This window comes from Ochotona curzoniae, unplaced genomic scaffold (genome assembly GCF_017591425.1).
Source record: "Ochotona curzoniae isolate NIBS_2020 unplaced genomic scaffold, NIBS_Ocur_1.0 contig_2599, whole genome shotgun sequence".
Taxonomy (NCBI): Eukaryota; Metazoa; Chordata; class Mammalia; order Lagomorpha; family Ochotonidae; genus Ochotona; species Ochotona curzoniae.
Genome location: NW_024465520.1, coordinates 11,814,703 through 11,832,093, shown reverse-complemented (window position 1 = coordinate 11,832,093; position 17,391 = coordinate 11,814,703). Strand labels below are relative to the sequence as shown.

Below are 17,391 nucleotides of genomic sequence, written 5' to 3'. Positions count from 1 at the left end.
CATCTTGAGTGGGCAGTAAACCCTTACCTGGAGCTAATTCCCACAGCCAAGTCTTCTTTTCGGGATAAGTTCGCTGCCATAAGGCAATCCGCCAGACGCAGAGAGGCACTTCCGAGGTCCTTTCTTCCAGCAGGGTGGAGTGGGGGTGAGCGGCAAGAGAACCAGAAGCCAGGGTGGGACACGGCTGCCAGGCTGCCAGGCTGCCAGGCTAGGGGAAAGGGACGAGATGGAGGCGGGGGACGCAGCCGGAAGTCATCGCGTGTGAAGGGGAGGGAGCAGGAAAAGGAAGTGGAAGTGGACGGCAGGGCGGCTCTGAGGTATTGGTGAGTGGCATCGTTGGAGCCGCAGTGTATTGGTATGTGGGCGGACATTACGAGGAGGGGCCGCGAGGGATTGGTGGACAGTCGGGCACCATTCGCCAATTGTGGGAAAGGGGAAGCAGATACCTCAAATCGTACGAATCCAAAATGGTGGGCGCCTTCCGGGCCTCTAGTTGTCTGCCGCGAGTGACCGAGATCTCTGCCCCGTTGCTGACCTATTTTAGGAGGTAAGGAACGACACATTGAAGTACCATTTCTAATTTTTTTTTCAAGATTTATTTATTTAGGGCCCGGCGCGGTGGCGCAAGTGGTTAAGTCCTCGCCTTGCACGCCCAGGATCCCATATGGGCGCCGGTTCTAATCCCGGCAGCCCTGCTTCCCTTCCAGCTCCCTGCCCGTGGCCCGGGAAGGCAGTCGAGGACGGCCCAAAGCTTTGGGACCCTGCACCCGCGTGGGAGACCCGGAAGAGGCTCCTGGCTTCGGATCGGCATAGTATCGGCCCGTTGCGCTCACTTGGGGAGTGAATCATCGAACGGAAGATCTTCCTCTCTGTCTCTCCTCTCTGTATATCCGCCTTTCCAATAAAAAATAATAAAAATAAATCTTTAAAAAAAAAAAAGATTTATTTATTTATTTATTTTTATTGCAAAGTCAGATATACGAAGAGGAGGAGTGATAGAGAGGAAGATCTTCTGTCCGATGGTGATCACAACGGCAGGTGCCGCGCCGATCTGAAACCAGGAGCCAGGAGCTTCCTCCAGGTCTCCCACGCGGGTGCAGGGTCCCAAGGCTTTGGGCCGTCCTCGACTGCTTTCCCGGGCCACAAGCAGGGAGCTGGATGGGAAGTGGAGCTGCACAGGGGTTAGAACCAGCACCCATATGAGATCCCGGGGCACGTTCAAGGCGAGAACTTTTGGGGCTAGGCCACTGCACTGGTCCCTGTATAGGAGTATTTTAAAAATAGTTTTGCTAACTGTGAATAAGGTGATATTCCTACTGTTTCCATATCTTATTATAATGCCTAGTATTTATAGGATAATATAAAGTGGTAATTGTCAAAAAGGATATCCTTGCCTGTTCCCCATCTTATCAGATAGGTAGCTAGTCTTTTAACACTAATTATAATGTGTTAATTGTAGTTTATAGATACTTTTTATTGTGATGAGGAATTTTTATTTATACTTTGCAGTTTTTATTTTTATTTTTATTATAAAGGTATATGGAATATTAGTGATGAATTTTCTACATTTTTGTTAATATAGAGACAAACATTGGTTGTGTTTTGAAAGCTGAGTCAGCTATACATTCCTTAGATAAATGCCACTTGATCTGGTATGTCTCCCCTTTCTAGATATTCATTTAAACTTCCTAATGTTTTTTCAAATGATTTCCAGTTTTAAAAGTATTTTAAAATATTTTTATTTTTTGAAATGCAATTATAATGAAGCAAAGAAAGAGACAGAGAGGTAGAGAGATTTTCCACCTGTTAATTCACTATCCAATAGCAGCAATAACCAAGGCTGGGCCAGGCCAAAGTCAGGAGCCAGAAGATTCTTTTGGGTCTCTCACATGCATAGCAGATGCCCGGGCAGTTGACCATCTTCTGCTGTTTTCCCAGGCACAGTAACAGGAAGCTAGAGGGGAGATAGAACACCAGCAACCCATGTGGGCACCACTTCATATCTTGGCTGCTCCACTTCCCTTCCAGCTGCCTGCTTGTGGCCTGGGCAAGCAGTAGAGGACGACCCAAAGCCTTGGGATCCTGTACCCATGTGGTAGACCTGGAAGAAGCTCCCGATTCCTGGCTTCAGATCAGCTCAGCTCCAACCATTGCGACCACTTGGGGAGTAAACCAAGATTGAAGATCTTTCTGTCTCTCCTCTCTGCAAATCTGACTTTCCAATAAAAATAAACAAATCTTAAAAAATAATAATAAAATTTCAAGACCAATCCTCTACCTTGGAGCAGTGGGATTCCATACGGGCACTGGTTTGTGTCTTGGATACTCTGCTTCCCATCCAGCTCCCCGCTTACGGTCTGGGAAAGCAGTAGAGGGTGCTCCAAAACTTTGGGACCTTGTGGGAGCGTAGGAAACGCAGAAGAAGATCCTGACTCCTGGCTTCAGATCCACTCAGCTCTGGGTGTTGCAGCCATTTGAGGCGTGAACTGGCTGATGGAAGATCTTTCTCTCTGCCCTCTGTAAATACAATATGCCTTTCCAATAAAAATAGCTCTTTTAAAAAGTTTTTTGTAATAGGGATTCATTTGTGATTCCTGAGACTATCTGTTTGCTTTTGAAAGATCGTTTGTTGTTTAGGTCGAAGGTTTTCGAATGTATGGGAATAGTTTGTAATATACCTTTATATAATATAATAGTATATGTTGGCAATATATGAAAATGTGCCTTGTTGGTGTCTAACAATATCCAGTAGTGTTCGTGCTGCTCCAGACACTCTTACTAACTTTTTTCCTTCTTGATCAGTCAAGCTGTTATCAACTTGATCAGTGTTTGCAAATAATCTCCAGAACTTTAGTGTATTTTTTCTGATTCAGTTTTGAATTTCATTATTTCTGCTTTAGTATTGGTAATGTTATTCCTTTAGATTTTTGTGACTTGCTCAAAACTGAAACTTAGATCATTGAATTGAGACCCTTTTTGTTTTGTAACATAAACATGTAACGCCTACATTTCTAAGCATGACTTCAGTTGCATTGTGCAAGCTTACATGTATTGGATTTTTATTTTATTTTAGTCAAAAATATTTTAAACATTTTGCTGAGTCTCTTTGTTTGACTCATGACAGGTTTGAAGTTGGTTGTTTTAATTTCTAAATATTCGAGGATTTTTATATAAATCTTTGTTATTGATTTTTAATGTAATTTCACGGTGGTAAGAGAAGCGATTTATATGGTTTTATTCTTTTAAACTTAATGAAGTTTGTTTTACAGTTGAGAATATATCATACTGAATGTTCCATCTGTATTTAAAAAAAAAAAACCCGCGTAGCTTGCCATTGATGGGTGGAGGTTCCTGTAGACATCAGTGTGCTGTGGCTGTGGATGACGTTGCTCGAGTCTTCTTCTTTTAATTTCTAAAGCAGGAGTGTTGAACTCCAGTCTTGGCAAGACACAGCTTATTTTTCGAGACAAATATGAATGTCTTTATGAAGACAGTCTTGGCCCAGTTACTTCCCGCTAGGCCCTGTTTCTTTATTCTTTCTTTTTTCTTTCTTTCTTTCTTTTTTTTTTTTAATTGGAAAGGCAAGTTTACAGAGATAAGGAGAAAGCGAAAGAAAGTTCTTTTGTCTGCTGGTTCACTCTCCAAGTGGCTGCAATGGCTGGATCTGAGGCAATCTGAATCCAGGAGCTTCTTCCAGGTCTCCCACATGGGTGCAGGGCTCCAGGCTTTGGGTCATCCTCTACTGCTTGCCCAGACCATGGGCAAGGAGCTGGAAGGGAAGAAGAGCAGCCAAGATATGAAGTGGTGCCCACATGGGATGCTGGCATGTGCACAATGAGGATTTAGTCACCAGGCTATCACACCTGGCCTAAGGCCCCGTTTTTTAAACGTTCAATACTGTGTCAGTGAGGACCAAGCTTCTAGCACCTGTCCCCCGAGGGAGACATTCCAACCATATCCACATCACAACAAATCCGAACCATAGGTTGCCATGACTAGCATCATCCCTTCCCTGAGTCCAGACAATACTTTGTGTGTGGGAAAGGAGTGAAATGAGCACCCGACATTGCTGTGGATCCCAGCACCAGGCCTGTCTCAGCTTTAGGATACAGACTGGCAACCAACACCAGAAGAGCCCCGTGACCCTGGGATGCAGGCCTGCCCTAGGGCCAAGCCAGCTCACATGGACCCCAGCCCCAGACAGGCCCCCGCAGTCCTACACACCAGTACAACACTCGTGGGCTTAGGATACAGACAGTTCCCCCAGCCCCATGATCACACAGGCCAAGGACCCATACCTGTCCCAGTGCAGCCAGACTCTAGGTCAGCTTTCCCTCAGATCTGTCTTCTATACCTGCCCCTGGAAGCTGGTGTTTTTAGCCTGGGACTCTAGGAAAGCCCCTGTAGCCCTGATTTCCAGACTGGCACTCACAGACCCAGACTCCTAGGCTGGCATTCATGGTCTGGGGCTCTAGGAACATCCTTGTTGATTGGGGCTCCACATTAGCTAAATCCCAGAAACTAAAGACGCAGGCCCATTCCTACAGAGTCGGGCTTAAAGTCGGCCTGCAGCCAGGTCAGCCTCGTGGACCTACTGAGCAGATACGCACTGCTGGACTCGGGCTGAAGACAGCCTTCTCTGACCCAAGTTGCATTCCCAGGAGACACAGGCTCGAGGCCTGGCATCGCGGGCCTGAGATCCAGTGTGGCTTCTGTTAAGCAGGTACCAGGTCTGCCCACCGGCTGACTGAAGCACCACAGTCAACTCACCTGGGAACGCCACCAGATGGCTGATTAAGAATTTCTTCACTGACTGGCTGGTGAAGGGAAGAGGCTCCACAGACACAGACAAGACCCTAAGAATCACACAAGCAATCAGCCAAGTGCACTCCCATCAAGAGAGCAAAATAAATCACTAGTAGAAATCCCTACAGAGACAAATGACAAAGGATTCAAAATCATCATCTTAAAGAAAGTTGGAGGCCCAGCGCAATAGCGTAGCAGTTAAGGTCCTCGCCTTGAACGCACTGGGATTCCATATGGGTGCTGGTTCTAATCCCAGCAGCCCTGCATCCCATCCAGTTCCCTGCTTGTGGCCTGGGAAAGCAGTGGAGGATCCTGCACCCATGTGGGAGACCTGGAGGAGGCTCCTGGCCGTTGCAGCTGCTTGGGGAGTGAACCTTTGGACTGAGGATCTTTCTTTCTGTCTCTCCTCCTCGCTGAGTATCCTCCTTTCCAATAAAAATAAATCTTAAAAAAAAAAGTAAAAAGAAAGTTGGGAAGCTCCCAGAGAAAACACACAAATTAAACAAATCCATAAAAGCAAATGAAATGAAATGAAATGAAAACTTGAACAAAGAGATGTATTACCAAAACAATTCTGGTGCTAAAGACTCTATTGATTGCAGTTAAAAATACATAGAGTACTTAAAAACAGATCTAATCCAAAATAAGAATGTAACCAAAAAGATCTAATCGATCAAAACAGTGAAGATACATTATGGAAGCAGCAGAAAGAGCAGGGAAAGAGAAAGGAGAAGAAAAAACTGCTTGAGGAGACAACAAAGTAGACATGCAAGTTTATGTATCATCAAGATAGCCAAATACGTCAAACATCTGAACAGGTATTGCTTCAGACAAACTATAATGAAATTCTCAAAACCTAGAGAATTTTCAAAGTATCAAGAGAAGCAATTCAATCACTATATGACTGTCGGCAGTTTTCTCAGCAGAAACCTTGCAGGCCAGAAGAGAACAAAATCATATGTTGGAGGTGCTAAAAGAAAGACGTTGTCAACCAAGACCCTCTATCGCGTAACTACTTAAAACAGAAGGCAGTGTGAAAAGGAAAGCTGCGGGGGTTCACCATTATAAGAAATTCTGAAGTGAGCTCTTAAATTTGAAATAAAGACAATAAAATGAAAACATAAAAATTAAAAATTCACTACAAAGGTAATACTATAGTCAATTTGACTTTTAATGCTGTATAATAGTAAAGCACAAGAGTAATAAAATGTCTGTAGTTGTGAACCGTGGGACTGGCACAGCGGCCTGTCATGTTAATCCTCTGACTGTGTCCCAGTTGCTCTACTTCCCATCCGGCTCCCTGCTTCTGGCCTGGGAAAGCAAAGGGGGATGGCTCACGTCCTCGGACTCCTGCACCCACGGGGGAGACTCCGAGAATCTCCAGGTCCTGGCTCGGGATCGGCTCATCTTTGTCCACTGCAGCGGCTCGGGGAGCGAGCCAGCAAAGAGATCTCTGTCTCTCCTCTTTGAAACACTGCTTTTTCAAATGAAAGTAAAACTAAATCTTTAAAAAGAAGAAGAAGAAAAGCAAATGTAGCATGATCTAACTTGTAGGAGAAACTCACTCACAAAGTTGATTTGTTCTTAGAATCAGAAAACAGAACAATTCTTATGAGGGCCTGGTAGGAAGAAATTCAAATGCTATACAGTTTCATTTACAGATGAACAAGTTCTGGAAATGTATTTTATAGCATGGTGACTAAGTAATAATAACACATACTGGAAATAGCTATATTTTAGTTCTAAATTTTCTCTCCACACACACACAAAGATATGTTAATATGTGAAGAATGCATAATTTGTTCAATTTAATCATCTCAAGATGTAGTTAAACATTATGTTGCAAATACTCACAATTTTAGTCAATTATACCTTAATAAAGCTGGGGAGGAAAGTATTACAAAGAAATAAAGTTTCCCACCAGGTCCAACATCTGCATCATATCAGAGATGTTTATGATGAGTGCCTTGTCTCTTCCAGTAGGTTTTTCTTACTCTTTCACACGCATTGCCGTTTTCGTTGAAAAGCTGGTCATTTTGCACAGGAGCGTAGACTGGCATGCACGGCTTGGAACATGGATACCAGGGTGTCCTTCCTTCTGCTAGAACTTGAATGCAGTGGTTTGGCTGACTCCAGGTCTGTGCTCTCTGCTGTTTCAAATGCCAGCAGAGGTTATGCTGCACTGTGATTGTAAAATCCCTAGCTCCGCACTTCACAGTCTGTTTTCTTGCCCCCCATCCTTCTCCCGCTGTTTCTCTGCTGTTCAAGGAAGGAGCGGAGGGCGAGCTCAGTTCATATTTTTGTCGTTCTGAAAAAGCCTCCATCTTGGTTGCATCCTATATCTGGTTTGGGGGGAGGGACATAGCCTTTCAGTCCCTTGACCCTACCTCAGCTGCGCAGCAGTCTTGAATAAGTTCATGGAAAACAGGCATCATCTGTTGTTTTGTTGTTGTTTTTTTTTTCAAAGACCGATTCATGTATTTGAAATGGAGAGAGATTGAAAAGGATTTTGTGTACCATCTGCTGGTTCACACCCTGAATGGCTGCAGCTGAAGGATCTAGGCCAGCCTGAAACCAGGAGCCAGGAGCCATGGGGTCTCCCATGTGGTCCAGGGAGGCATCTAAGCAAACCATCTTCCACTGCTTTCCCAGGCACATTAGCCGAGAGCCAGATCTGAAGTGGAACAGGCAGGATTCAAACTAACGCCCATATAGGATGTCAGTACTGCAGGCGACGACCTTACCTGCTTAGCACAGATACCATCTTGTAACACCATCTTCGCCCCTTGAACTTTTGGAAGTCCCTTTGTATTTGTGGGTCCAGTGTGAAACATACCAGCCATTTCAGATTTCTTTTGGTTCTCTTCACCCAGTTCCGAGGGGTCTTCGCCACTGCCCAGCACGCTTTTCTTGCCCAGATTAAGGCTCCTGTTTCTGGTTGGAGGCCGGATAGATGAGCTCTCCTCTAAGGTTGCTCTGACCCTTTCTCAGGTTAGCAAAGCAGTGGGCCCAATTCAGGGCTTTCCTCGGTCGCCCCGTGAGCACCACAGATGTGGGTGTTTGCTGGGAGAGGCACAGACGCCTTCAAGGGCTGTGTCCCCCAGGAGTTTCCCATTTGCCCACAAGCCTCTTCTCGGGCCTCACCAATGTCTCAGCCGTTTCACCTGGCATCAGTGACGTCTGCCTGAAGTGCTTTGCATTTCCCTACTCACCACATTCTGAGAGTGAAGCTCGTTACAGCTCTCTCAGGGCTAAACTCTCCCCTTCCATTTTTTTTTTTTTTAAAGATTTATTTTTATTATTTTTATTGGAAAGGCGGATATACAGAGAGGAGAGACAGAGAGGAAGATCTTCCGTCCGATGATTCACTCCCCAAGTGAGCGCAACGGGCCGATACTATGCCGATCCGAAGCCAGGAGCCTCTTCCGGGTCTCCCACGCGGGTGCAGGGTCCCAAAGCCTTGGGCTGTCCTCGACTGCTTTCCCAGGCCACAGGCAGGGAGCTGGAAGGGAAGCGGGGCTGCCGGGATTAGAACCGGCGCCCATATGGGATCCCGGGCGTGCAAGGCGAGGACCTTTAACCACTTGCGCCACCGCGCCGGGCCCTCCCCTTCCATTTTTAATGTCTGAACCACATCCCATGATGTCAGTATGTTTTACTTAATTAATTCCTAGTTTGTACTTATAGACAACTTCCTTTTCTTTCTTTTCTTTCTTTTTTTTTTTTTTTTTGCTGTTAAAAACAAAGTAAAACATATCTTAAGGTTCATCATTCCGTTCCTATGGGGTTAGAATAGGCAGGTAATGATGTAAAGCAGATGCAATGCCGCACACTGCATCCCGTGGAGTTACAGCGGCATTACAACAGTGCCTCACATTTGTGCGCAAGTCAGCCATGCTCTTCACGCTCGCTACACCTTCTGTTCTTAGTAAGGCTTTCTCAGGGATGGCGTCATGGTGCAGCGTGTCATGCCACTGCCTGCAACGCCAGCGTCACACAGGAATGCCAGCTTGACGTCCAGCTTCCCCACTTCTGACCCAGCTCCCTGCTAATGTACCTGGGAAAGCAATGGAAGATGGCCTATCCGATCCCGCCCCCCCCACCACCCGAGGGGACCCAGATGAAGGTACTAGCTTCTGGCATAAACCTGTGCCAGCCAGCCATCTGGGGTGTTAATCAGTGGATGAAAGAGGACTTTCTCTGTGGAACTCTGCCTTTCAAATAAACAAATCTGGGGGAAAAAAAAGAAAAAGAAGATAAAGAAAAGATCCTGTTGGGAAAATGACAACTACGGGACCTTGGGGGCTGAGGGGCACACAGCTATGCAGCGTGGAGCTGGGGCTGTGGACTCCGTGTCCGTGACAAGGCTTCCTGAAGCAGCAGACGGGCCTCAGCTGAACCTTTCAAGGTCAGGGAACTTTAGGCAAGTAAAAAAGGGAGAAGACATTCAGCATGAACTTCCACACCCTTCCCGCAAGCTGCAGAAGCACACGGGCTCAGAAAGGCTTGCACTGAACAATTCTGTCACAGATGTGTTTCCTGTCCTGATTTTAGAATAAATGAAACCCATATCAGATTATCTGATTAGCTCAGTGGGTTTCATTCCAAAACAGGCAGCCCGTAGCTCCAGTGTCCGGATCCATTTTGGTCTACCCAGCACTGGATGGAGCTTGACCCCTCCTCCCTGACATGAGCAGTGGGCAGTGGGCAGAAAAAAAAGATGCATTCCAGCCATCCAAAAAAAAAAAAGGAAAGCAGAAGATAGGTTTGGTTTTTTCCCCCCTTCTCTACTGAAATAAGCCTGTCCTTCTGGTAGGAGAATCTGTCTTGAATCAGAAATGGTTTAACCAAATCACAACAGGAAACGGCTCCGGTTACAGCTCAGCCTGCTCCGGGTCCTAACAGTGCCTCCCATCCCAACTCGCTCCAACTCTGGACCCAACAGGTAACTCGCTGCCCCGAGGACTTGCCGCCCCTGCTGGACTCTGCCTCTGCGATCTCTGCCCTCCCAACAGCCTGAAGAAGGCATTTGCCAAAGGAAGAGGCACTAATCAGGAGCCCGGCTCTAAATGTCATTAATTTCTATTTAATTGGCTAGTAACTGCATTTAAAATAAACAGCAGTTGGTAATCAAAAACAGGAGGATAAAGGCTGAGCGGGTTGTGTAAGCAAGATACAATCACTAGGCCAAAACAAAGTGGAGGGGAAGCAGAGAGCGTGGGGCTTCAGAGAAAAACGGGAAGGCGGGGACTGTCGCAGCTGCGGCGGCACAGCCCTCACACAGATTCCTATCAGCTTCGCCTTGTGCTTGCTAGCCATCATCAAAACTGATTTTAATCACGAACTGGTCTTCAGTAATAAAGCATTTGTTCCTTTATTAAATAAAAATTAAAAACACATGCAAAGGGCACGGTTTAAACTGCCACCCGGGACGAGTTTGGCACATCCTGATGCGTCCCTGGAGACAGACAGAGTTTGGACAAGGTTTCCAGAAGACGCTGTAACTCCCAGGCCCTGGCTGACCCCCTGGCCGCTGGTATCCTGGGCTCGCAGGGAGCCGCGGTCACTGCCCTCGCAGCGGGCCGGCCGTGCATGGCCCAGGCAAAGCGCCAAACCAGCCCCTGCCTGGGTATGTAATCCTTGCCTTTCTGCACCACCCAAGATGTGCTAAACGTCTTGTAAAGGCTCATGCCTTGGCCCTGGTGTCTGGCATTGAGAGCCGAAGGGGAAGGAGCACGAGTGGCTTGGGAGCCTCCCTCAGGCTGTGGCGCAAGCTTTCAAAATGAGTTTTCCTTTGAGCCATTTTCCAGTGAAACATGAAACTCACACACTTGTTCCATCTATCTCCAAAATGCACGCTATGTCTCCCTGCTAATTAGCATGAAATTATCTTATTAGAAACTTGGGCTTTTTTTTTAAAGACAGAAATCCTATCTCTGCTTGCTTTCCTTGGCGTTAGGGGGACTGAGAGGCTCCTCGAGCGGGTGACAAAGGGAAGGTGCTTGTGAGAGGGCGGCAGGAAGTAGCCCTTCTCCGCACACCGCTGCTTTGTCAAACGGGAACTAAGGCATTTGCTGTTTCCTCGGAGCACTCGCCGAGTTAAGCACAGTGCACAAGAGCCCGGGAAGGTCAAATAGTGCTTGCTGGCATTTTTGAAAGCCATCAGTGATTCACCAGAGAAGGGAGGTAATGGCCTCCAGTCCCCAAATTAAAAGACCTCGAGGGAGGCTCCAGTCCTTCCCGAAGCCAAAGGCAGCCTTATTTGCAAGCGTGGTGGCAGGAGCCCACAGCCAGGGAGTGGAGGCCTCCGCACAGCTCGGCAGTCTTCCCCGGCCCAGGAGGGAGCGGTTTGGGGCACTGGGGAGATTTTGTTTAATGACAGACTCTCCTGCTAAGTGGTCAGGCAGCAGGCAGGATCAGGGCCACAGCCCCGGGGGCCCACCTCGAAGGGCCGGTCCAGGCAGGCCACCCGCATGCCCCCCCCCGCAGACCTGCGCACCCCGAGGCCCAGGCCAAGGCTCGGCCCTTGCAGCATCAGGCGGCGGGGACTCCTGTTCCATCTGCCAGGCCAGAAACGAAAGCCTGCAATTTGTGGAAAGGCCGGTTCTTGAAGGCCGCCGCACAGAGCTGCTGTGTGTTTTCTTTTCAGGTGATTCGAGTGATTGGATTGTGGGGGTGAGTGCGTGAGTTCTTGCGAAAGCACAAGCACGCAGCGACAGCGGGGGTGGTACAGTGGGGGGAACAATGGCCGGTTCTGGGGCCCCTGGGGTGAAAGCAAGGGGGCCCAGAAGGACTTCCTGGGCAACAGCGATTCCAAAAGCCAAGTAGCACTTCACCTCCTGGGGGCCGGGCAGTGGAGAACTGTCAACCCACACTGTCAGAAACCAAACAAAAACAGGAAAAGACTTTGGGCCACACCGGAATTCTTCCAGATCTGGAGGTGCGCCCCCCAGCACCAGGCTGGGCTGTGGCGTAGACCATGCAGCCCCTGTCATCACGGTCTCCCACAGCAAGAGCTGCTTCCATTCAGGACGTTTATTGACCAAAAGTGCCGGGTTCCATCTGATTGGTGGATGGCTAGACCCGTGCATTCCGTGAGCTGTGAGGAAGGAGTGGCGCCAGGCACGTTGTCAGTCTCCGTGATGACCTTCAAATCGCTCCTCACAACTGTTGTTTTTAGATTTATTCGTTTTGAGTGGCAGATTTTTTTAGTACAGAGAGAAGGAGAGACAGATCTGTCATCCACTGGTTCACTTCCCAAATGGCCACAATGGCCAGAGCTGAACTGAGCTTAATCTGCAGCCAGGAGCCAGGAACTTCTCCTCCGAGGGGGGTGCAGGGTCCCAAGGCTTTGAGCCGTCCTCTGCTGCTTTCCCAGGCCACAAGCAGGGAGCTGGAAGGGAAGGGAAGCAACTGGGACATGAACAAAACCCCACATGGAATGCCAGCTCTTGCAGGTAGAGGATTAGCCTGTATGCCACCATTTTAGCCCCAACATTTTGACATTTTAAGATTGTTTCAGGGATTTTAATAGTGGTAAATGAAAGAAAAAGTATCTTTAAAAAGTGGAGTTATCTATTTTATCTGAATTGCAGTGTGATAGAGACAGCAGTAGAGAGAGAGAGAGAGAGCGCGCGCACTCTGTTAGTCCCCTGGGATTAGCTGAGACCCAAGCCAGGATCCAGGAACTCTCTCCCAGTGTCCCACATGGTGACAGGTCCCTAAGCGCTGGGGTGCTTATTCCCCACACTCCCCACTATGCATGAGCAGGAAGTTTAGTTGGCAATTTAGGAACCAGGATATAAACTGGCACTGTGATAGAGGGTGTGGGCACTCCAAGAGGGGCTTAACACTCGCCACCAAAGCACTTGCACCGTGACATTTTTTTTTAACAGTGATTTGTTGTTTTATTTGAATGGCGTAGTGACAGATTTTCTGTTTGCTAGTTCATGACCAAATGCCCACAATAGACAAGATTGGGCCAGGCTCAAACCCGAGCTGGGCACTCCATCTGAGTTTCCCATGTGGGTGGCAGGGACCCAAGTGTTTGGGAAATCTGATGCCATCTCAGGCATGGAGGGCTCAGCAGTGGAACAGCTGGGACTTGAACCCGTGCTCGTATGGGATGACAGCATCTCATGCAGCAGCTTAAACCTCTGTGCCAAAACACCAGTGCCACAACCCTCTTTTTTTTTTTTTAAGATTTATTTATTTTTATTGGAAATTCAGATTGAGAGAGAGAAGGAGAGACAAAGAAAAAGAACATTCATCTGCTAGTTCACTTCCCCAAAAGACTACAGTGGCCAGAGCTAAGCCAGCCGGAAGCCGGAAGCCAGGAGAGATTCTTCCAGGTCTCCCATATGGGTGCAGGGTCCCAAGGCTTTGGACCATCCTCAGCTGCTTTCCATGACCACAAGCAAGAAGCTGGATGGGAATGGAGCAGCCGGCACCACAAACTGGCACTATGTGGGCTGCCACTGCTTGTAGGGAGAGGATTAGCCAGCTGAGCCATTGGACTGGACTTGCCACAGCTTTTCTTAATGGTAATATTTCAGCAAGCAGCTGTGTAGAGATCAAAGCCAAAAGCAAGCATTCTAAATTCATATTGGGAAGCACCTGCAAAAAAAAAAAAAAAAAAAGAGTTTTATCTTTTGAAATCAAAATATGCTTAGCTTCCAGAATACTCATGCATATTTACTAGCTAGTAAAAAAGGGTGGAGTGAGGAGGAAGTTTGTCCTTGCAGGATCATCTGAGTCAAAGCACCCCGTGGTCAGGCTGGTGAGAGAAGCAGGAGTGCCCTGCCCATTGGTGGCCACTTGACGGGATCCGCTTTCACCAGGGCAAGCAAGGGGACAAAGGGCTGGCTCATCCGCCCGCCCCTGTGCCACAGGCCGCTGTGCAGGTGGGCTTCCATTCCAGTGCCCAGCACATGGTCTCCAGGACATGGAAGCGCTTTGACAGTTTTTTGAATATAAAAGTGCACTTTGGAAGGATGCCTCTGAAGAGCAGGCCAGGCGGTTGCTGGCTCCTCTAGAACCAAGCTTCTTGACTGTAACAAGTGGACTCAGCTGCCCTAAATGTGCTGGGGCCTGCCTCCTCCCTGTCAGAGAGCACGGTTGAATGTATCCAGGGTGCAGCCTGACCTTCAGAACTTCAAGAAATCCTCCAAGTGATTCTAGATCAAGGGGAGAAAAACTTCGTAGAGATGTCATTGATTAAAAAAAATATATTAGTATATATTTCTTTGCAAATATTTTGTACTTTATTTATTTGACAGAGAGATTCTGTCCATGTATTGCTTCATTCCCTGAATGTTTGTGATGGCTGGGGCTGGGCAGGGTGGAAGGTGAGTGGGTGGCAAGGACCAGGTTACTTGTAGCTGCCCCTCAGGTGCTGCACGGATGGGCTGTATTCAGCCCTGTGCCGCGTAACATTTGGTCAATGACAGAGCACATATGTTGTGGTGATCCTATAAAAAAATAATGGAAGTTAACAAATCACTGTCACTTCTCCAGTGGTCTCACAGCCAGGTCTAGGCAGGGCAGCAGCCAGGAGCCAGGAACTCATCCTGTTCTCCCTCTCCTTTGTAAGGGGCCCCTTTCTCGACAACCTTCCTTTATGAAATGGCAGGAAGCTGGATTGAAGGCAGAGCAGCCAGGAGGTTAAACTGGCACTCCAGTATGGGACATTGGCATTGTGAGTGGCACCTTAACCTCCTGAGCCACAACGGGGACCCCAAAGCCACCAAGTTCATAAACATCCTGCACGGGCAGACACAGAGCTTGTCAGTTGAATGAACTCTGCTCAGGTATGTTTACACACAAATAGCTATCACTGTGTTGCAATTTCCTATGGTGGCAGTTGGCTGTACCATGTGTCCTAGGTGCAGGCAGACCTTTGCACGTAGCAGGCTCTACCGCCTGGGCTTGTGCAAGCGGGCTCTGCTGTGTGCACAAGTGGCAAAACTGCCTTTCTCAGGCTGAATCACAGTCATGAAGTGTCAGACGACCAGATGTTTGAGATCTGTCACAGTGGAGCACTTGCATAAACTCCTCAGTGTATCTCAGCTGGTGAATCAATCAGAGACATTCTACTTTTCTATGTCCTAAATCTGTGTGGCACGTGAACAGTTGTAGGTTGTTGTGCATCCGTCTACTCTGGGCATGCGTGGAAAGATCAGGGGAAAAGTCTGTTGCTCTGTGCAGGCTTCCTTGTCAACCTCACCTTCGCTGGTGAGTCCCAGGACGCTTTGTGCACATTTCTGTTGAAGCGCTTCACACATTGCATCCAACACATCTGCCTGCAGGCTGCCTGCTCCCCCCCAACGAAATATGGATGCTCTGGGCCATCGCCCACTGCTTCCCAGGCATGTTAGCAGGAAGCTGGATCAGAAGCAGAGTAGCGCACTCAGCTGTGGTGTGGTGACATCACAGGCAGTGGTCTAACCTGCTGCGGGACAGTCCTGGCTCCTGGCCCCCACGATGGCTGTGTATGACATGTCCAGTCTTAGTACACTTGTGAATGCACAGAAGCTGGGGCTTGGCAGTGAGGCATCTCTGCAGCGTTCCCGCACTCCGCCTTGCACATGCTCACCCCCCACCACCCCTGCTCACCGGGCTTTTGCTCAGGATTCTAGCTCTTACTACTGTGTAGCACAATTTTCCCTTTTAAGGACATTTCTAATCCATTATTTCTGTGCTGCATCAGGAGAAATGATCAAGAAATTAGGGGATTCCGTACTTTAGTTGTGCCACTCAGTGGTCTTAGGACCTGGAAAAGCCATCTTTCTGTTATTGACTTCATCTGTAAATGTGTTAAATCCCCCCTATTTCATAACTTGGAGAGCAGAAATACACTTTCATTATGGCCCTCTGGTCCATCACCCATTTCTGTTGGGCTTTTCAGACCTAATCTGTTGACTTTATTTGAAAGATGAGAGCCGGGCAGAGGGAGAGACACAGGAAGACAGAGATGGATAGCAGAAAGAGATCTCGTTTCATCTGGTTAATCTGATTGCCTGCAGTAGCCAGGCCTGCGTGAGGCTGAAGCCACGAACCAGAGCTGGGCGCTGGAAACTCGGCTAGGTCTCCTGCGTGGGTAACAGGACTGCTAGTGCCTGGCCTCACCGCCTCTCCGGGAACACCTGATCAGGAAGCTGGACACCCAAGAGGAAGCAGGACTGCGTGAGCAGATGTCCCCGGGACTGTCTTGGGCCACCACAAGCACAGGGCATTTTCAGCAGCAGTTGTTCCCCTAGACCGAGATAGGCTTTGGGAAATGCTGGACTTGATGTCCCAGATCATTTTGAGTCCCAACATTTGCCTTCGAGCTCCCCCGCTCCGGCCAGACGTCGGTTCTCCAGCTTCTCTGCCTTCCAGGTAGTCCTGGTGGCTGCAGGCCACTCTTGTCTCTCTTCAGCTGTGGTCTCAGTCTTCCATGGGCTAAAAGAGATGGGCAGTTTGGTGGTTCAGAAAGTGCCTTGTTTTTAAAAGTGTGAGATGGAGGGCATTGTAGTCAGGGCAGCAAGCAGGGAGGGAGCCCCGCGCTGTGCGGGTGGCTCTGGTGGCCGCGCTGAGCTGCCTCTTGCATTCACACACAGAGGCTAGCTTCCTGGGGCGCACATGGGCCTGGCAGTGCTCTCCGAAGCTGCCCCCAACACAGGCACTTGAGCAAGAATGACAAACCCCTGCCTACATGGCTGGCTTAGCGAGTGCAAATATTTGTTCTCCCAAGTGCCTTGTTGGGAAGCCTACATCGTGGCATCTGCAATCCCCTGTTCCTGTTAGAAGGTACATGTTACAGACCGAAAGAAAGGGAAAAGGGAAGTGAAAAGAGAGCGAGAGATCAGTTGGCCACGCATAGGAAGGAAAAAGTAAATCTGGATGATTTTAGGGAAGCAAACATGAACTAGGAAGGGCTGGAAGAGAGAGAGCAGGTGTTAGTATGCACAGGAACACTATCCAAGACCCTTCGTGCAGAAAGCCCCACGAAGGGGATCCTGTGCAGTGTCAGCTGAAGACCTTCCCCCCTGCAGGCCTCAACTGGAAGGCTGCAGCACAATGTGGGCAGACTATCAGCAGGCCTTACTCTGACCCAGTGCGTCTGCAACAGGTATCAGGAATGGGATATGCCAATATAGTAAACATTAAGACAATGTCTAGACACTGGAGCAAAATTGTGACCCTAGCTTGTGTTGTGTTCATGAAGATTTGTTTGTTTTCATTGGAAGGTCAGATTTACAAGAAGGAGAGAAACAGAGGAAGATATTCCATCCACTGGTTTACTCCCCAAGTGCCCTCTAAGCAAGAGCTGAGCTGATCTGAAACCAGGAGCCAGGAGCTTCTTCCAGGTCTCCCATATGGGTGCAGGGTCCCAATGCTTTGGGCTGTCCTCCATTGCTTTCTCAGGCCACAAGCAGGGAGCTGGATGGGAAGCGGGGCTGCCGGGATTAGAATCGGTGCCCATATGGGATCCTGGGCATGTACAAGGCGAGGACTTTAGCGGCAAGGCCATCGCATCAGGCCCCCTGTATATTTGTTAAAGGTCTATTTTAAAAATGGAAATGCCAGCGTTGTGGTAAAGAA

At 48.4% G+C, this 17,391-nt stretch overlaps 1 long non-coding RNA gene across 1 annotated transcript in view; it reads left to right on the top strand.

Moving 5' to 3' along the window:
- Window positions 1-355: 355 nt before the first annotated feature.
- The window catches only part of LOC121152680, a 41,977-nt gene continuing 24,941 nt past the window's right edge, over window positions 356-17,391 (top strand). The window contains exon 1 of the long non-coding RNA XR_005883297.1: window positions 356-547. This is a non-coding gene — a long non-coding RNA (uncharacterized LOC121152680). The remainder of the gene's footprint in view (window positions 548-17,391) is intronic.